We start from the raw sequence: 21,854 nt of genomic DNA on the forward strand, positions 1-21,854 counted from the left end.
TACGCAGTTTAAAAAAAAAAAAAAAAATACACTTTAATGAATTGAAAAAAACTAAACAGTAAAGTTATGCTGCGTACACACGACCGGTTTTCCCGTCGGAATAAACTCTGAAGGTTTTTCCGACGGAGTTCCAATGGAATTCCGCTGAAACTGTCTTGCATACACACGATCACACCAAAGTCAAACCGTCCAGAACGAGGTGATGTACAGCACGTACGACGGGACTAGAAAAAGGAAGTTTAATAGCCAGTAGCCAATAGCTTCTGTCTCGTACTTGCTTCAGAACATGCATCGTTTTTGGTCCGTCGGAACAGCGTACAGATGAGCACTTTTCCGGATAGGAATTGGTTCCGTTGGAAATATTTAGAACATGTTCTCTTTCTAGGTCCATCAGAATTTTCGAAAAAAAAAGTTCGATGAGGCATACACACGATCGAAATATGCGATGAAAAGCTTCCGTCTGACTTTTTTTGTCAGACATTCTGCTCGTGTGTACGCGGCATTAGTCCAGTTTTTTTGTATAATGTGAAAGATGATGTTATGCCGTGAGAATCGTGAGAGAATCGTAATCTTCATTCTAAGAAAAAAAATTGTGATTCCCATTTTAGCCAGAATCGTGCAGCTCTAGGTGATATCTATGTTCAATCTTAAAGGCAGTGTTCTCAGTACCAGCCCTAACTACCCCCAAAGCAATTGCCAGCTGCCCTTTCTTCACTCCTAGATTATTAATAAGGTTGCACAGTAGCTTAGTGATTAGCAGTTCTGCCTTGCAGCACTGCGGTCAGCCCCTATTAACATTGAAACAACTTGCCATGCGATTTGACAGGTAAAATTGCAGGACAAGTTGCAGCCTATTGCCGGAAATCGCAATGTTCAAATTGGTGCAACACCGACTTTGCGGCGCCGCACCTGTGTTTGTGTGGGTGTCCTCCCACACGCCAAAGACACACTGGTATGTTAACCAGTTGCCGAAACGCCGCACGCCGATGTACGTCGGCACAATGGCACGGGCAGGCATAAGGGCTTACCTGTACGTCCCTGCCTGCCTGCGGACAGGGGGGTCTAATCGGACCCCCCCCCCGGTGCCTGTGGCGGTCGGATTAGCGCCAGGACTGATCCGAGCTGAGGGGGAAGCCACTGATTCATGGCCACCCCCTCGCAATCGCTCCAGGCGAATGACAGGCTCCCCCGGCTTCTGTAATGTAAATAGAAGTGGAGGAAGTGATGTCATCGCTCCTCGTGAAGCCGTTTCGCTCCGGCTTCCGAGGAGAGAAGACATCAAGTAAGTTTGCTCCAACACTACACTTCCAGTAGAACACGCAGGCACAATTTTCACCCCCCAATCACCCCCCGATCACCCCCCTGTACCCCCTGTCACAGTGATGCCAATAGCAGTTTTTTTTTATCTGATTATTGCATTGGTGTCATTTGTGACAGTTATAAGTGGTAGGGCAGTTAGTGATAGGCCCCTTTAGGTCTAGGGTACCCCCCTAACCCCCCCTAATAAAGTTTTAACCGCTTGATCACCCCCCGTCACCAGTGTGAGAGAGTACAAACAGTACTACATACACCAGCACCCCCACACCTCTGGCCACATACAGTACTGCATACACTAGCGCCCCTGTCCCTCTGGCCACATACAATACTGCATACACCAGCGCCCTGTCCCTCTGGCCACATACAGTACTGCATACACCAATGCCCCCGCACCTCTGGTCACATACAGTACTGCATACACCAATGCCCCCGCACCTCTGGTCACATACAGTACTGCATACACCAATGCCCCCGCACCTCTGGTCACATACAGTACTGCATACACCAATGCCCCCGCACCTCTGGTCACATACAGTACTGCATACACCAGCGCCCCTGCACCTTTGGCCACATACAGTACTGCATACATCAACGCCCCCGCACCTTTGGCCACATACAGTACTGCATACACCAACGCCCCCGCACCTTTGGCCACATACAGTACTGCATACACCAACGCCCCCGCACCTTTGGCCACATACAGTACTGCATACACCAACGCCCCCGCACCTTTGGCCACATACAGTACTGCATACACCAACGCCCCCGCACCTTTGGCCACATACAGTACTGCATACACCAACGCCCCCGCACCTCTGGTCACATACAGTACTGCATATACCAACGCCCCCCGCACCTCTGGCCACATACAGTACTGCATACACCAATGCCCCCGCACCTCTGGTCACAAACAGTACTACATACACCAGCGCCCCCCCCACCTCTGGCCACATACAGTACTGCATACACTAGTACCCCTGTCCCTCTGGCCACATACAATACTGCATACACCAGCGCCCTGTCCCTCTGGCCACATACAGTACTGCATACACCAATGCCCCCGCACCTCTGGTCACATACAGTACTGCATACACCAATGCCCCCGCACCTCTGGTCACATACAGTACTGCATACACCAGCGCCCCTGCACCTTTGGCCACATACAGTACTGCATACACCAACGCCCCCGCACCTTTGGCCACATACAGTACTGCATACACCAACGCCCCCGCACCTTTGGCCACATACAGTACTGCATACACCAACGCCCCCGCACCTTTGGCCACATACAGTACTGCATACACCAACGCCCCCGCACCTTTGGCCACATACAGTACTGCATACACCAACGCCCCCGCACCTCTGGTCACATACAGTACTGCATATACCAACGCCCCCCGCACCTCTGGCCACATACAGTACTGCATACACCAATGCCCCCGCACCTCTGGTCACAAACAGTACTACATACACCAGCGCCCCCCCCACCTCTGGCCACATACAGTACTGCATACACTAGCGCCCCTGTCCCTCTGGCCACATACAATACTGCATACACCAGCGCCCTGTCCCTCTGGCCACATACAGTACTGCATACACCAATGCCCCCGCACCTCTGGTCACATACAGTACTGCATACACCAGCGCCCCGCACCTCTGGTCACATACAGTACTGCATACACCAGCGCCCTTGCACCTTTGGCCACATACAGTACTGCATACACCAACGCCCCCGCACCTTTGGCCACATACAGTACTGCATACACCAACGCCCCCGCACCTTTGGCCACATACAGTACTGCATACACCAACGCCCCCGCACCTTTGGCCACATACAGTACTGCATACACCAACGCCCCCGCACCTTTGGCCACATACAGTACTGCATACACCAACGCCCCCGCACCTTTGGCCACATACAGTACTGCATACACCAACGCCCCCGCACCTTTGGCCACATACAGTACTGCATACACCAACGCCCCCGCACCTCTGGTCACATACAGTACTGCATACACCAACGCCCCCGCACCTTTGGCCACATACAGTACTGCATACACCAACGCCCCCGCACCTTTGGCCACATACAGTACTGCATACACCAACGCCCCCGCACCTTTGGCCACATACAGTACTGCATACACCAACGCCCCCGCACCTCTGGTCACATACAGTACTGCATATACCAACGCCCCCCGCACCTCTGGCCACATACAGTACTGCATACACCAATGCCCCCGCACCTCTGGTCACAAACAGTACTACATACACCAGCGCCCCCCCCACCTCTGGCCACATACAGTACTGCATACACTAGTACCCCTGTCCCTCTGGCCACATACAATACTGCATACACCAGCGCCCTGTCCCTCTGGCCACATACAGTACTGCATACACCAATGCCCCCGCACCTCTGGTCACATACAGTACTGCATACACCAATGCCCCCGCACCTCTGGTCACATACAGTACTGCATACACCAGCGCCCCTGCACCTTTGGCCACATACAGTACTGCATACACCAACGCCCCCGCACCTTTGGCCACATACAGTACTGCATACACCAACGCCCCCGCACCTTTGGCCACATACAGTACTGCATACACCAACGCCCCCGCACCTTTGGCCACATACAGTACTGCATACACCAACGCCCCCGCACCTTTGGCCACATACAGTACTGCATACACCAACGCCCCCGCACCTCTGGTCACATACAGTACTGCATATACCAACGCCCCCCGCACCTCTGGCCACATACAGTACTGCATACACCAATGCCCCCGCACCTCTGGTCACAAACAGTACTACATACACCAGCGCCCCCCCCACCTCTGGCCACATACAGTACTGCATACACTAGCGCCCCTGTCCCTCTGGCCACATACAATACTGCATACACCAGCGCCCTGTCCCTCTGGCCACATACAGTACTGCATACACCAATGCCCCCGCACCTCTGGTCACATACAGTACTGCATACACCAGCGCCCCGCACCTCTGGTCACATACAGTACTGCATACACCAGCGCCCTTGCACCTTTGGCCACATACAGTACTGCATACACCAACGCCCCCGCACCTTTGGCCACATACAGTACTGCATACACCAACGCCCCCGCACCTTTGGCCACATACAGTACTGCATACACCAACGCCCCCGCACCTTTGGCCACATACAGTACTGCATACACCAACGCCCCCGCACCTTTGGCCACATACAGTACTGCATACACCAACGCCCCCGCACCTTTGGCCACATACAGTACTGCATACACCAACGCCCCCGCACCTTTGGCCACATACAGTACTGCATACACCAACGCCCCCGCACCTTTGGCCACATACAGTACTGCATACACCAACGCCCCCGCACCTCTGGTCACATACAGTACTGCATACACCAGCGCCCCCGCACCTCTGGTCACATACAGTACTGCATACACCAGTGCCTCCGCACCTCTGGTCACATACAGTACTGAATACACCAGCGGCCCTGCACCTCTAGCTACAAACAGTACTGCATACACCAGCGCCCCCGCACCTCTGGTTACATACAGTACTGCATATACCAACGCCCCCCGCACCACTGGTCACATACAGTACTGCATACACCAACGCCCCCGCACCTCTGGTCACATACAGTACTGCATATACCAACGCCCCCGCACCTCTGGTCACATACAGTACTGCAATAGTACCAGCAGTGGTTGTGGAACGAATCATATGAGTTTCCATTATTTCTTATGGGGAAACTTGTTTTGATATATGAGTGCTTTGGATTACAAGCATGTTTCTGGATAGAATTATGCTCATAATCCAAGGTATTACTGTACCTGCAATATGGTCAATTCTTTTTGTTGGCTCAACTATCAGAAAAATATTTCTGACAGCTGTATTTTTTAATGTTGGCTTCCACAAAACAGTGAAATGATGAGGTGCAGCTGGCCAGCCCTTGCCAAGCTAACAGTCATATTTTCTCCCTGTAGTTTATCTCTAATTTGCACGTGTTCTTCTGCAGCCAGCAGATTACATCTCCCTTGATTACTAGTCTATAGCCATCATGTGTGTTACAGCTCCATCCCCAAATATGAACTACACCCAGCACAGCAACTCCAGCCGCTTCTGTATACACACACTCCTCCATATGATGCCCAATACTTGGCAACACGTCACGTGACAGCTGCCTGCCCCTCACGTCACGAACACCCCCTCCTCGTCTCCCGTCCCCTTTGCAGCTTTAGAAGGATGTCCCTCCCCTCCCTGTCTTTGATTGGCTGTGCCGTTTTCACTGGGCATTGCGATTGGTTTCGGTGATGCAGGCTGTTTCTTCTTCTTCCTGTGTTGCTGGTAGCGGCTACTTGATCCTTTCGGGTGAGCTGGGTCCCTGAGCTCGCAGAGCGCGGATGTGACTCTTTGGGGGGTGATTTTCCCCGGTACCGGGCACCTAGGAGGTGAGTGGTGATATATGGGAGGGCACAGTGTTGTATAGGTGTCCCGATCACCCCCATCACCTCTGTACTTGTAGTGTTCTGCCTCATCTATGTGTGCCATTTCTGGTTGGGAAGGTCGCTGCTGATCACCACCTATGAGGGTTAGTACGATCCATATGCCCAGGATGTATTGCATTGCATGGAGCATACTGCTGTCCTTGTGATCGAACAGCAGGTGGACAGTATTCTTCCACTCCATGGCTGGAGCTCTGACATTTCCATTGCAGGCCATGGATTCAGAGGAGGCTCACTGCTAGGGTGGGCCCTTCATCTAATACAGGTGATCAGATGTGATCATGGAGGGGTAGGCCTGATCTGTCAATATGCCTGATCTGTCAATATGTCTGCTCCATCTTTACTGAATGCATGTGCCCACCCCCCCCCCCCCCCACATCTGTCATGTGCATTTAATCATATGCCATCCATCTGTATAGCGTATTCAATATGATGCTTTTATTTATGGCATCTTCTGTCTCTGTAGGAGAGCTTGACGATCTGTTATAGAATCCCTGTTATTGCCTTCCACTGGTTTGGGCAGATTTTACTAAACCCGCAACAGTAAAATCAGTGTGTATATGCAGTAAAACACGCTTGTTATACTCACTGTGGAACCTAAGGGGTTAATCCCCTGCATTATGTAAAAGGGCTGCTTGATCTTGTATGCATAGATCCTCCTCTTCTTGCATTGTCTCCATAACCTATTCAGACAAGTTACTGGAGTCAGGCTGCACATGCTCAGTTTGGTGTGTATTGCTAGAGAATTTTTTATTTTTTCTTGGGAGAGTGCATGTGATTAGCACAGGGCCAATCAGCACTGTCCAGACAGAGGGTCAGGGGTCCCGCATCCTGATAGGACAGCTCAGTGCAGTATGAAAACTCCTCCTACAAGCTTTAACCAGGCACTGATAGAAGTCACAAGACTGCTATATACTGCTGATAAGAATGTATTTAGTAGTTTATATTTACTAAAATGATTGCATTTCTGTGTACTGTAAGAGACCAAAATGCAGGGTCCTGGGTTTAGTAACACTTTAATTGTCTGCTTGTGACCTCAAAAATTGGCATTGCTCTCAGGTATTGCTTAGGCAGCCCATACATGCTTCACCCTTTTTTTTTTTTTTTTTTTTTTTTTTAACAACCAGCGGGTTGGAAACAAAAGACCAGATCCCCCCCCCATCTACACACTCAATGTGGATGGGGGAATCCTCCCGCTATTGTATTCTGGCAGTGGGGCGCTCCACAAAAAAAAAAAAAAGCGTACACGTCCAAAAGCTACTTCCTCTTAACCGCTTGCCGACCAGCCACCGTCATTTTACTGCGGCAGGTCCCGCGAACTGTCGTAGCTATACGTTGGCTCGCGAGATCGGGATAGCAGGCACACACACGCCCGCTGCACAGCAGGGGTGCTGATGCTCGTGGTCGACGGTCGCCATGACTGCTGGCCAGGAATGATCGTGAGCACAAGGGACAGAACACAGAAGTGTGTGTGTGAACACACAAATCCCTGTTCTGAGTGGAGTGACAGATTGTGAGTTCCTATTGGCTAGGAACCACGATCCGTCACTTCCTCTAGTCAGTCCCCTCCCCCTTCAGTTATCACCTCCCAGGGAACACAGTTAACCCCTTGATCGCCCCTAGTGTTAACCCCTTCACTGCCAGTGACCTTTTTATAGTAATCCATGCATTTTTATAGCACTGATCGCTGTATAAATGCCAGTGGTCCCAAAAAATGTGTCAAAATTGTCTGATGTTTCTGCCATAATGTAACGGTCATGATAAAAAATCATAAATCGCCGCCATTGCTAGTAAAAAAAAAAACAAAACAAAAAAAACCTATAAAACTATCCCCTATTTTGTAGACGCTATAACTTTTGCGCAAACCAATCAATATATGCTTATTGCGATTTTGTCTTTTTTTTTTTTTTTTTTTTTTTTTACAAAAATATGGAAAAAAATTGTTTTTTTATATATTTTTGGGGGATATTTATTATAGCAAAAAGTAAAAAACATTACGTATTTTCTCCCTTCGCCTTTCAGGACAGCACCTTGGAGAGAGCGCAGCTCCACCTCTTAGACAGGAAACACTGCATGACAACGTCCCTTTTAAAAAGCAGCTGCTTCCACCATGCCGTCAGTTTTAGTGTTTCCTCCGCCATGGTGGAAGCACTGCTTGGGGAACCAGAGGGGCTGCGCTCTCTCTCCAAGGAGAGGGTTTTGGCAGGACCTCCACGTTTGGGTACTCAGACCAGCCCAGCTCCCTCCCGCACGTGAGGGGGGTGCTCAAGTGTCCCTTCCTTCTCCGGCTCGCAGGAGTAATGGTCTGCCGGAAGTTCAAAATTGTCGCTCTTTTTTTTTTTTTGTTTATAGCGCAAAAAATAAAAATGGCAGAGGTGATCAAATACCGCCAAAAGAAAGCTCTATTTGTGGGGAAAGAAAGGACATCAATTTTGTTTTGGTACAGCGTCGCACGACCGCGCAATTGTCCGTTAAAGTGATGCAGTGCCGAATCGCAAAAAGTGCTCTGGTCAGGAAGGGGGTAAAATCCTCCGGGGCTGAATTGGTTAAAGTGGTTTTGAAGTCTCAAGGCATTCTATGCATTAAGGTGAAAAACCTTCTGTGCTGCAGCTCCCCCAGACCCCCCCCCCTTTTCTTGCCTGAGCCCAATCTGATCCAGCGATGTGCATGAGTGCAGTGGCTCCAGCTGCTGTCTCTCACCTCATTGCACAGATTGATAGCAGGAGGAGCCATTGGCTCCCGCTGGTGTGAATCAAATCCTGTGACACAGGAGCGGAGGGCGGCGCCAAGTCATGCTGTCTGTGTCAATGGATGCAGCAGTGGGACTCAGGAGTGAGCCTGCATGGGTGCCCCCATGGAAAGCAGCTTTCCGTAGGGGCACTCGATGAAGAGGAGGGGCCTGGAGCGCCAGCAGTGACCCCAGAAGAAGAGGATCAGGGCTGCTCTGTGCAAAACCCTTGAACAGAGCAGGTAAGTATAACATATGTTGGTTTTTATAAAAAAAAAAAAAAAATTAAGCTTTAGGCCCCTTTCACACGGGGAAGGTCTGTTTTGATGGGATCGATCCACTGAGCAGGCGGATGACAGGTCTGTCTCCGCTCACTGTGCAGAGACGGACCCGTCAGAGCCCCGCTCTCCTCTATGGGGAGATCAGATGAAAACGGACAGGTGGACCTGATCGGACAGCATGTGTGAAAGGGGCCTTACAAATATTTTAACGTGATATTCTAGAGAGCAGGACCGTATCTCGTACTGCAAGGCATAGCTGCTATGTAACTACAGAGTGGTGTGAATAGCCTACAGTCCATGAGATGGTACATACAACTAAGACCCGGTTCACACTGGTGCGACATACCCCCGACTTTGGGAGCACATGACGTATGACGTGTATAAATTAATGGTTCCCTATGAGAGCCGTCTTAACTGGTCTGACTTTGAAAAAGGTTCCTGCACTACTTTGGTCCGACTTGGGCACGATTTCAACCCATTGATTTGAATGTAAGTTGGATCATCATCTTAACTGATCCGACTTGTTCAATGAGGATCTTGAAGGGGAACCCCCATGGCAAAATGAGGAAAAAAACCCCACATGGGGCCCCCTCCAAAATCCATACTGGACCCTTATCCGAGCATGCAGCCCAGTAAAGGGGGGGGGGAAACAAGCAAGCGCCCCCCCCCTCTCCTGGACTATACCAGGCCACATGCCCTCAACATGGGGGGGTGCTTTGGGGCAGGGGGGGGCTCTGTTGTTCCAGGGTAACTGAACTCTTGTGCATGCGCTGTAGTTATGCCTTCCTACGCAGGACAATCAAGACACCCAAAGACAGGCACTCGGGAGAAGATAGTGGTGCCATGTGCACAGCTTAGTTCATATTTCCGCCATGGTGTTTGTGTGCAGGGATGACTGAACTCCTTTGCATGCATGAGGCTTTGTTATTGCTTGCCAGTCAACCAAGACTCATGCACACCTTAGTTTACATTTCCGGCACGGTCCTTGTGTGCTGGGTTGACTGAACTCCTGTGCGTACATGGGTGTTACGTAAGCCGGTGAAAAGATGGTGGTGCCATATGCACAGCTCAGTTTCCATTTCTGGCATGGTGCCTGTGTGCTGGGATGACTGAACTCCTGCCCTTGTCAGTCAAGATGGCCAAAGACTGGCAGCCCTAAGAAGCTGGGGAGAACATGGCGCCAGAGGCGAGTGGCTTCATGGACATTGGACCGTTGCTGGGGAGGTAAGTATTTGCAGACATTAGTTTTGCTTTAAATGCTTGTTAACTTTAGGGGATGATGGATTATGTACTAAGGTAATGCATACACTACATACAGAAGGCCTGGCTCGTAGTCTTCATTCTAATTCCTCCCAAAGGTTTTCTATCGGGTTGAGGTCAGGACTCTATGCAGGCCAGTCAAGTTCCTCCATCCCAAACTTGCTCATCTATGGACCTTGCTTTGTGCACTGGTCCAAATCATTTGGTAGAGGGGGGGATTATGGTGTGGGGTTGTTTTTCAGGGGTTTGGCTTGGCCCCTTAGTTCCAGTGAAGGGAACTCTTAAGATGTCAGCATACCAAGACATTTTGGACAATTTCATACTCCCAACTCTGTAGGAACAGTTTGGGGATGGTCCCTTCCTGTTCCAATATGACTGCACACCAGTGCACAAAGCAAGGTCCATAAAGACATGGATAAGCGAGTTTGGGGTGGAGGAACTTGACTGGCCTGCACAGAGTCCTGACTGACAACCCCATAGAACACCTTTGGGATGAATTAGAGTGGGGACTGTGAGCCAGGCCTTCTCGTCCAACATCAGTGCCTGACCTCACAAATGTGCTTCTGGAAGAATGGTCAAACATTCCCATAGACACTCCTAAACCTTGTGGACAGCCTTCCCAGAAGAGTTGAAGCTGTTAGAACTGCAAAGGGTGGGCCAACTCAATATTGAACCGTACAGACTAAGACTGGGATGCCATTAAAGTTCATGTAATAGCAAGCGTCCCAATACTTTTGAGAATACAATGTACTTTACTCCATACTTTGACAGACTCCAGAGCTTTCCTCTGCTCTGAATTTTGAGCAGCTCCTCACCCAAACTGCTGCAAGGGTATTATTATTATTATTATTATTATTATTATTATTTTTTTGTGATACCTGGAGTTGGGCTTGAATGTAGCTCCAATATCATATGTTTGTTTTAAATAAAATATTTGCCAATTGTTTAAAGGCAGAGCTTGCATGAAAATACAAAAATGCAAGTCTTCTTGTGTTGCAGCACCACAACACCTCCCCCCCACCCCTTGCTCGTGAATCAAGACAAAACAGTGGGGTGTATTTGTAATCAATTTTGCTTATTGCATGCAAGTTGGGGTAAAATCAACTGTACAGTAATACATTATAGCCACTGGAAGGTGCTGAAAAGAATACTTATTTCCTTTAATACTTGGTGCCATCTAGGGTCCATAATGTGGTATTTTCCCCACTCATGCAGCCTGAGAACATTGTTTTTCCCCATTTGCACAGAACAAATTTATATGCAGTTTTGATAGTTGAGCAGCTATGTACTTTTTTTTGTTTTTTTTTGTTTGTTTTTTTAATAAATAAATCCTTCAGTGAAAGCTAAAAAATTAAAACGGTGGAAGAAAAATGTAAAAAATGAGTGGCCTTACTCTATTGTTTCCACTCTAGGATAGATTGACATCACTTGGCTTTCTAGCAGAATCATCCCAGGATTTGGGATTCTCAGCTTTCCTGTGAACAGCAATGATGGAGTCTTAAAAGATTTGGGATCCTCAGCTTTCCCGTGATGCCACAGGGGTCCCTCCTGTCAGAATTCAGTATCTCAGTGGGAGAGATCCCTGCATCCACATCGATTGTGTTAATGCCGGGATCTGTCAATTTTTTTTTTTTTTCTCGTTCAGCCTTCTGGTTAAACAAAAAAAAAACAAAGTTTTGTACCAAGCTTTAGATATAGGGCTTATTAGCTGGTGTTTTCAAGGGTATGTAATGAGATTGAGGAAGCTTATCTAAAATATATTGCAATGCTTGCTTACAAAAAGTGAAGTGCTTGTTCAATTTCTTCATGGTCTGACTGGTGTCATCAAATGGGTCGCATCCCTTGCTTTTATATTCATCCAGACTTCTTCCAATTGAGAAGAAGAGATGCAGATGGGCTTAGTGCAGACAGTTTGGCTTACTTAACTGGTGCTCAACTTACTGGATATAGGGATCTCCATTGTATCTAAGATCCCCAAAGGGCCATGAATTATGGTCAGTATCTCTTATGCTACAGGTGATGGTGGTCCATGATGCACAGGGCAATCAAAGAAAAGTTGAAGCTATTGTATTTGTATTAAAGGAAAAGTTCCTGCTTTGAAATCTGAATCTTTTAGAATTTTGTCATAAGAATGGTATTATTGATTCGGCTTATTGTTTTTTTAGCAGTAACTCAATTTATAATGTAAGTCATTTTAGGAAGTGCCTCCCCCTTGGAGCTCCTCCACAAAGGCAGGCAGAGAAAGGTGGGGGGTAAAATCAGGTGGTTGAGCCACCAGGGCATGCAGCTGCTCAGGGCTATACACAGACCAAAAATGAAATGGCATGTTACATTTGGGTGGTTCTGCTGCTGGACATGGCTCATTTAAGTTGCGATTCAGTGGGCCAGCATTTTCATAGTTCCAACGGATAAGGAGAAGATGACATATCGACTCAACGCCTTTCAAATGCTGCTTGAAAAATGATCAAAATGCTTTTCGGAGGGGTGAGAAGGGCTGCCATACGTATAAATAAGCCTCTAAAACATCTCCTTCTTTCTTCAGTCTCTACTGACACTAAAATTACTAATGTCAGTCAGTAAGGGAACAGTGTCATCACCATTTCAGATATGTGACATCACATGGGCCTAGCAGTTGGGTGCTAGGCCTGAGCACTGTCTTGCTGCAAAAGAGAGGAAGGGATGGCTGTAGGAGTGCTGGGAAGGTGCATAAAAGGGGCTCTTTACATGCTGGGCTCCATTCACAGAACCAGATTGCATGCGGTTTGTAGGTGTGTGGACACATTTTCCCTAAATCTTGCATGCGATCCTGCAACTGTCAATTCACTGCACCATTTTGCGGTATACACAAAATGCTCAAAACTGCATGAAAAGGGGTTAAATTTAATTCACAGAAGTAAATAATTAATGCATGCAGCAATTTAAGTAGTGGTCCAGGCATGTGGTATTTAAGGAATGCAAAAATATAATGGGCAATTTTTTCAGAAGCCAGCCAAATGGCTTACACATGGGTAGAATGTCGGATGGTTTTTTTTTTTTTTTTTTTTTTTTTTTAACTGTCAAATTTCTCCTGACATTCTGCCCGTGTATACAGGGCTTAAAGTGGTTGTTGAGCCACTCTAACCTGTATACACCATTGGTGTAGCAGACATGTCACCCATACGTTGAAGATCAAAGCTTTATGCTTTTCTATTAGCTACTGGAAAACAAGATTTTATGGTATGTCTAAAAAATCCTGTTAAGATAATGCTGACCAGAAACAGTCACAAATCGTAACCTGCATGGTTATTACAGGTCTAGAAAGAATTTAAAAGGTTTGGGATTTGAAGGATTTGTGTTGTGGTTTTCTTTTTTTTTTTTTTTTTTTTTTTTTTTTTTTTATTAAGGTCAGGATAAAAAAAAAAAAAAAAAGTATACGTTTTTTGGTTCCATTTTCAGTGATTTCTGGGTTCTCTTTTAGGGCTCACACAAGCGCTCCGCCTGAAGGACTCTGCTTTGCTCAGCGGGGGATCGATCCGCTGAGCAGATGGATGATGGGTCCGTCCCTGCTAACTGTGCTGAGACGGACCTGTCGGAGCCCTGCTCTCCTCTGAGGAGATTGGATGAAAACAGACCACTTGTCCGTTTTCACCCAATCCCATCCGATTTGCTCCTCCAGACGGATGGAAAATAGGGTCACAATCCGTTTGGATTTCACAGACAGGAAAAAAAAATTGGATATCAACAGATGTCACCGCTGACATCTGCTGCTCCATAGAGGTGAATGGAGCGTCCGATCAGGTCCACCTGAAAAACTGATAGGCGCTCCTGATCGGAAAGCCTGTGTGAAATGGGCCTTTGTTGAATAAAGCCTGTTAGTAAATTCCAGCTTGAACTACTGAGCTCTGCTAACAGGTGTTGTTTTTCCCTTTCTGTTTAGATGGCTGTTTAAATATGAGACACAATATCTGGGAACCTTTTTGTCCTATGTGCACTCTGTATTCAATGTTTATTTGTAGAACAGTTAAAGTTGCGTCATAGCTTAGAGATCACTGCTTCACTAGCCTGTCTGAGTGCCTGAAACAAAGCAGAGAGTTTTATTGAATCAAGAGGCCCTGAGTTTGTGCCCACTATACACCTCTGCTTGTTGAGTAGATGGCTGTCTCACTTTGTCTCTCAAACTTTGCAAAAAGGTCTGAACAAATTAATGGGGTGGGCAACTACATGGCAAATGAGTATGAGTAATGTAGAAAAATGTAAAATAATGCATTTGTGTGGCAAAAAATATGAATGCAATCTATACACTGGGGGGAGAACCTCTGGGGGAATCAAGGATGGAAAAGAACCTGGGGGTCCTAGTAGATGATAGGCTCAGCAATGGCATGCAATGCCAAGCTGCTGCTAACAAAGCAAACAGAATATTGGCATGCATTAAAAAGGGGATCAACTCCAGAGATAAAACGATAATTCTCCCACTCTAAAAGACTCTGGTTCGGCCGCACCTAGAGTATGCTGTCCAGTTCTGGGCACCAGTCCTCAGGAAGGATGTACTGGAAATGGAGCAAGTACAAAGAAGGGCAACAAAGCTAATAAAGGGTCTGGAGGATATTAGTTATGAGGAAAGATTACAAGCACTGAACTTATTCTCTCTGGAGAAGTGACGCTTGAGAGGGGATATGATTTCAATTTACAAATACCATACTGGTGACCCCACAATAGCGATAATACTTTTTCGTGGAAGGGAGTTTAACAAGACTCGTGGCCACTCATTAAAATTAGAAGAAAAGAGGTTTAACCTTAAAGTACGTAGAGGGTTCTTTACTGTAAGAGCGGCAAGGATGTGGAATTCCCTTCCACAGCCAGTGGTCTCAGCAGGGGGGCATCAATAGTTTAAAAAAACTATTAGATAGGCACCTGAACGACCGCAACATACAGGGATATACAATGTAATAATGACCTATAATCACACATATGGGTTGGACTTGTGTCTTTTTTCAACCTCCCCTACTATGTAACGCCAGAGTGGAAGGTAGACATCCCCATAGAAGTTTATAGGGGTGTAATGCACAGACGCAGCCAGGACAGTGAAGTTTGTAGTGTTGGATGTATACGAACCCGGGAGGCTGCAGCCATTTGCTCAAAGTATGCAACTTTGGGGGGGGGGGGAAGGATAAATACATTTTTGGTCAGGGAATGGGGACAAAAGTGAGGCACTTTTTTAAAATTGCACTTATACTTCCAATTTGCAATTTAATCAAATGATTGCTTAACAACATTCTCTTTGTTCCTCTCAAGACCTTCTGCTCTCTAGCTCCCTCATCACCTCCCATGCTCTCCTCCAGGACTTTTCCAAAGCCTCTCCAATCCTATGGAACTCCTTACCCCAATCTGTCCGCTTATCTCCTACTTTATTAGCTTTTAGACGATCCCTGAAAACCCTTCTCTTCAGAGAAGCCCACCTTACCCACACCTAACAACTGTTTTTTCATTTTCTCCATCAGCTCATCCCCCACAGTTATTACCATTTTTACCACTTGACCCTCCCTTCTAGATTGTAAGCTCTAATGAGCAGGGCCCTCTGATCCCTCCTGTATTGATTTGTATTGTAATTGTACTGTCTTCCCCATGTTGTAAAGCGCTGCGCAAACTGTTGGCGCTATATAAATCCTGTATAATAATAATAATAACATGCAACAATCAGCCTCCTATGGAGTAAGCTACACAACTAATATGTAGTAGTAATCGCCCATGAATTGGGCATTGTATGGTCGTGTTAGTTTGCTGCTACATGCTACTTGTGTAGCTTACTTCATGAGGAGCTGTTTATTTTGCAAGAGCTTGCTACACCTAGTGATTAAAGCGGTTGTAAAGGTTTTTTTTAAAATTCTTATTAAAATAATAAACATAGTTGCCTGCATTGTAAAATGATAATACTCTTCTGGGGTCCCCTGCTGATGCTCTTGGCTCCTCCTGTTCTGTGTGCCACCATAAAAAGCTGCTTCCAGTGGTGGCACACCCGAGGGCTCACTCCTGCATCAGGCTGCGCAGATCCATCTACACACGCAGTGTGGCTCAGCCCCGCCCCCTCCTCCCTCCTCAGGATTTGATTGGAAGCTCCTACTGCTGTCTCTGGGTCCGTGAGGAGAGAGACCAGTGCTGCTTCAGGTGGGCACATCGCTGGATTGAATTATGACTTGGGTAAGTATAAAGGAAAGTGAGGGGGTGATACAACTAGTGGTACATTTTTATTTATTTTTGTCTCAGAGAAACCTGACATTTTAGCAGGGGTGTGTATACTTTTTATATCCTGTGTGTGTGTGTGTGTGTGTGTGTGTGTATGTATGTGTGTATGTATATATATATATATATATATATATATATATATATATATATATATATATATATATATATATATATATATATATATATATATATATATATATATATATATATATATATATATTTCTCCTATTTATCAGCCTATGTGCCCATCTGCAGCTTCAGTGCAGCCTAATTAGTGCCCATCTGCAGAATTGCTTCTCACTGCAGCTTGATCAGTGTCCATCTGCAGCCTTGCCGAAATATAGGCTGCCACTGAGGGGAAGGAAGGGACGAGTACTGCCGAAACAGAGCCGGATCTCCTGTGTACTCGGCTCTGTGTTACGCCCAATCCTGACCCTTGGCCCGGATCCTGTGATGGACATAACACCAGTCCAAAGCCGAGACGTCAATGCTAGGAGATGTCCGGGGGCAGGACTAAGCGTGAATGCGAGCCGAGCCGAGTACACAGGAGATCCGGCTCTATTTCTGCAGCGATCGTGCCCTCCTTCCCTTTGGTGGCAGCCTATGTCGGCGTATAACACGCACGCACGATTTTCCCCCTATTTTCAGAGGGGGAAAAAGTGCGTGTTATACGCCGATAAAGACGGTATTTATATTGTGTGTATCTATCTCACAAAAGTAAGTACACCCCTCACATTTTTGTGAATATTTTATTATATCTTTTCATGTGAGAACACTGAAGAAATTACACTTTGCTACAATGTAAAGTAGTGATTGTACAGCTTGTATAACAGTGTAAATTTGCTGTCCCCTCAAAATAACTCAACACACAGCCATTAATGTCTAAACCGCTGGCAACAAAAAAAGTGAGTACACCCCTAAGTGAAAATGTCTACATTGGGCCCAGTTAGCTAGCTATTTTTCCCTCCCCGGTGTCATGTGACTTGTTAGTGTTACAAGGTCTTGGGTGTGAATGGGGAGCAGGTGTGTTAAATTTGGTGTTATCGCTCTCACTCTCTCATACTGGTCACTTGAAGTTTAACATGGCACCTCATAGCAAAGAACTCTCTGAATGTCTGGAAAAAAAAATTGTCGCTCTACATAAAGATGGGCTAGGCTATAAGATTGCCAAGACCCTGAGACTGAGCTGCAGCATGGTGGCCAAGACCATACAGCGGTTTAACAGGACAGGTTCCATTCAGAACAGGCCTCGCCATGGTCAACCAAAGAACTTGTGCCTGTGCTCAGCGTTATATCCAGAGGTTGTCTTTGGGAAATAGACGTATGAGTGCTGCCAGCATTGCTGCAGAGTTTGAAGGGGTGGTGGTCAGCCTGTCAGTGCTCAGACCTTACGCTGCACACTGCATCAAATTGGTTTGCATGGGTATCATCCCAGAAGGAAGCCTCTTCTAAAGATGATGCACAAGAAAGACTGCAAACTGTTTGTTGAAGACAAGCAGACTAAGGACATGGATTACTGGAACCATGTCCTGTGGTCTGTTTGGGATCAAGATAAACTTATTTGGTTCAGATGGTGTCAAGCCTGTTTGGCGGCAACCAGGTGTGGTGTACAAAGACAAGTGTGTCCTGCCTACAGTCAAGCATGGTGGTGGGAGTGCCCTGGTCTGGGGCTGCATGAGTTCTGCTAACACTGGGGAGCTACAGTTCATTGAGGGAACCATGAATGCCAACATGTGCTGTGACATACTGAAGCAGAGCATGATCCCTTCCCTTCGTAGCCTGGACCGCTGGGCAGTATTCCAACATAATGACCCTAAACACACCTCCAAGATGACCACTGCCTTGCTAAAGAAGCTGAGGTAAAGGTGATGGACTGGCCAAGCATGTCTCCAGACCTAAACCCTATTGAGCATCCTCAAACGGAAGGTGGAGGAGCTCCGTGATGTCATCATGGAGGAGTGGAAGAGGACTCCAGTAGCAACCTGTGAAGCTCTGGTGAACTCCATGCCCAAGAGGGTTAAGGCAGTGATGGAAAATAATGGTGGCCACACAATTTTGACACTTTGGGCCCAATTTGGACCCTTTTCACTTAGGGGTGTACTCACTTTTGCTGCCATCAGTTTAGACATTAATGGCTGTGTGTTGAGGTATTGAGAGGACAGCAAATTTACACTGTTATACAAGCTGTACACTCACTACTTTACATTATAGCAAAGTGTAATTTCTTCAGTGTTGTCACATGAAAAGATATAATAAAATATTTACAAAAATGTGAGGGGTGTAATCACTTTTGTGAGATTGTGTGTGTATATATGTATGTATGTATATATATATATATATATGTATATATGTATGTATGTGTATATATATATATATATATATATATATATATATATATATATATATATATATATATATATATATATATATATATATATATATAATATTTTTTTTTTTTTTTTTTCAGAGGGTGAGGTGCACTTTGGTTGTGGTAACATAAACAATCAAGCCATCCCAAGCGCTTAGATCATAGAAAAAGAAAATCAAGAGGGATTGCTGCACAAAATTTTTTTAATGAAAAAAATAAAAAAATCCAAAATATATAGGCAGTCATAGTTGAATGATCTTGGGCTAGTACAGGGCATGCCTATTGAAGAAGGGCGTGATCTGTACTAGCCCAAAACCATTCTACTATGACTGTGTGTGTATATGGCCCAGGACCACCAGGGAAGCCATCCACACTGGACCACCAGGTATGCCCCCTAGACCTCCAGGGAAATACTAATCAGTGCCCAGGCAGCTGCCAATCAGTGCCCACTCACAATGCCTACCAGTGCCACCAGGGATGCCCATCAGTGCCGCGTATGAGTGCCCATCAGTGCCCGCTCATTGGTGCCGCCTTATCAGTGCCCATCAGTGAAAGAGAGAACTTACTTATTTACAAAATTTTTTAACAGAAACGAAAGCAAAACTTTTCTTTTTTTCTAAATTTTCCGTCCTTTATTTGTTTAGCAAAAAATAAAAACCGCAGAGGTGATCAAATACCACCAAAAGAAAGCTCTGTTTGTGGGAACAAAATGATAAAAATTTAGTTTGGGTACAGTGTTGTATGTCCGTGCAATTGTCATTCAAACTGCGACAGCGCTGAAAGCTGAAAATTGGTCTGGGCAGAAAGGTGTATAAGTGCCCTGTGTTGAAGTGGTTAAACTAATACTTTGATGCACCTTTTGATTGTATTACAGCACTGTCTTTTTGGGTATGAGTCTATCAGCATGGCACATCTTGATTTGGCAATATTTGCCCACTCTTCTTTGCAAAAACACTCCAAATCTGTCAGATTTCGAGGGCGTCTCCTGTTTTGTTAGTCTTTCTCTTCAGTACATATTAGTGAACACCCTGGGCTGTCACAGCTGGTGTGCGAGACCTTATGTGTCTACAATTATATCTGTGTTAATTCACTGCTCATGGCACGGGGTCATGTGCTGGAAAGGCTAATTATGCACATCATTAAAAAGATACTTGTGCTCGTGGACATATCCATTACACTGCTGTGCTCAAAATATTTGTTATTAAAAGTTCTGCCCCTTTTTTTTTTTTTTTTTTAATTTTTTATCTGTAATAAATCATACATGGAAGTGGTTGTTTATGCCCTTTTCTTCTGCACCTTGCTACTGCTCATTGTCTGTGACAAAGGCCGACTTTCTAGGTGAAGTCAGTATTTGCATAATGAAACCAGTACATATTCCCACAGGTTTTATTTTTTCAAAAACAATAAATGTATGGAAAAATACCCTGTGAACCTGCTGGAAATCCAGTGAGCTCGTAACTTCCTTTTATTGAACTGTCAACGCAGTGCTTCTACTGCACTTAAATCTCAATTGGCCTTGTTAGCTCTGCGGGAGTCCTTCCCTGCTGGACTACAGAAAACCTCCCTCATGTTATGGAGAGTGATCGCCGCTGGGGCTGCCCTGCTGCAAAGTAAGCACACGGGGTCACTGCTCGGTATGGATACTAGTCACAAAACGCCTTGCATTTCTCTCAATTAATGCAAGGTTCTCTCTGATTGGATGGGGATTGTGACGTTATTGCCCCGCCTCTCCACCTTGATCAATTAGAAAACGCCTTGGATTCACTGAGAAAAATGCAAGGCGTCCTGTGAATGGTGCCATTGCTGAGTGCCCCCCCTGTGATCACTATGCAGCAAAACAGCCGCTTGGCACAGGAGCAGTAAGTACTACAGTGATTCTCCACTTCCACAGGTATGGCATATACATACTTAAATGAGTCCAAGATAGACTAATGTAACTATGTAAAAAGAATCCATTCCTGGAATTCAGATTTTAACCACTAGCTGACCAGCCGCCGCAGTTATACTGTGGCAGGTTGGCACAGCTGCGCAAATCGCCATAGCTGTACATCGCTCCTTTAAGACATTACAGCAGGCGCGCCGGGTACCCGCGATCACTCGTGACAGAGCGAGAACCGGGATGTGTGTGTGTGTGTGTATATATAAACACACAAATCCCGGTTCTCTCAGAGGAGAAGAGACAGATCGTGTTTTCATACTAAGTATCTCTCTCCTAGATGCTATAATTTTTTTAATTTTCTTTTTTTTTTAAATTTGGATATTTTATTATAGCAAAAATTACAAATTAAAAAAACATTTTGTAGTTTTTGCTATAATAAATATCCCAATTTAAAAATAACAATAAATTGTCGCTCCTTTTTTGTTTATAGTGCAAAAAATAAAAACCGCAGAGGTGATCAATTCCCACCAAAAGAAGGGTACAGCGTGGCACGATCACGCAATTGTCAGTTAAAGCGGCGCAGTACCGAATTGCAAAAAATGGCCTGGTCAGGAATGGGGCAAATCCTTCCGGGGCTGAAGTGGTTAACTATCACAGGGCAACCAATTACATTTCCTAAACTACTCCTTAAATTTTAGGCTGCCAAGGCAGGGGAAGAAGCTGAGCATTATGATGGGAGAGCCCCTAAAGCGGTAGTAAACTCTCCATTGCAACTTTCCTCTATTTAAAGTGGAACTTTAGTCATATTTTCTTTTTTCATCTTTCCAGCTTTTAAATCTTCTGACCTTGTTTCAACTTTGGATAGTAAAACTTTTTTTTTTTTTTTTTTTTTTTCTGCCAGTAAATACCTTATACAGCCCACTTCATTTCTTTTTTGGTAAAAAGCCTAGGCTTATGACATCATACATCTCTCTTTAGCTCACACTCTCGCTGCCCTTCTCTCACTCTGAGTTTGCCAGGGAGGGAGGGGGGGTGAGTCCTAAGAGGGCCAATGAAAGCTGCAGAGCTGGAGGTGTGTCTGTGTAAATCCAGAAAGTGAATAGGCAGCAGCTTCAGCCTCCCACAGTTAGAATGATTGCAGCCAGACTCATTAGAGGGAGATTTCTGCAACATATATGGCAAGTACAGAATCACAGTAAATATAAAAAATGCAAAGTGGTTGGAGGGAAGCTTCAGAATGGCAAAGATATTTTTATTACAAATTATGTGAGCAGACTGCAGTTCCTCTTTAAA

At 45.8% G+C, this 21,854-nt stretch overlaps 1 protein-coding gene across 7 annotated transcripts in view; it reads left to right on the forward strand.

The window, feature by feature from the left end:
- Positions 1-5,596: 5,596 nt before the first annotated feature.
- Positions 5,597-21,854, forward strand: part of HERC2 (HECT and RLD domain containing E3 ubiquitin protein ligase 2) — a 287,985-nt gene continuing 271,727 nt past the window's right edge. For all 7 annotated transcript variants that reach the window (XM_073614619.1, XM_073614626.1, XM_073614620.1 and 4 more), the window contains exon 1: positions 5,597-5,772. The gene's annotated coding sequence lies outside the window, so the exon portion shown is untranslated. The remainder of the gene's footprint in view (positions 5,773-21,854) is intronic.

Source organism: Aquarana catesbeiana, linkage group LG02, assembly GCF_042186555.1.
Source record: "Aquarana catesbeiana isolate 2022-GZ linkage group LG02, ASM4218655v1, whole genome shotgun sequence".
NCBI lineage: Eukaryota > Metazoa > Chordata > Amphibia > Anura > Ranidae > Aquarana > Aquarana catesbeiana.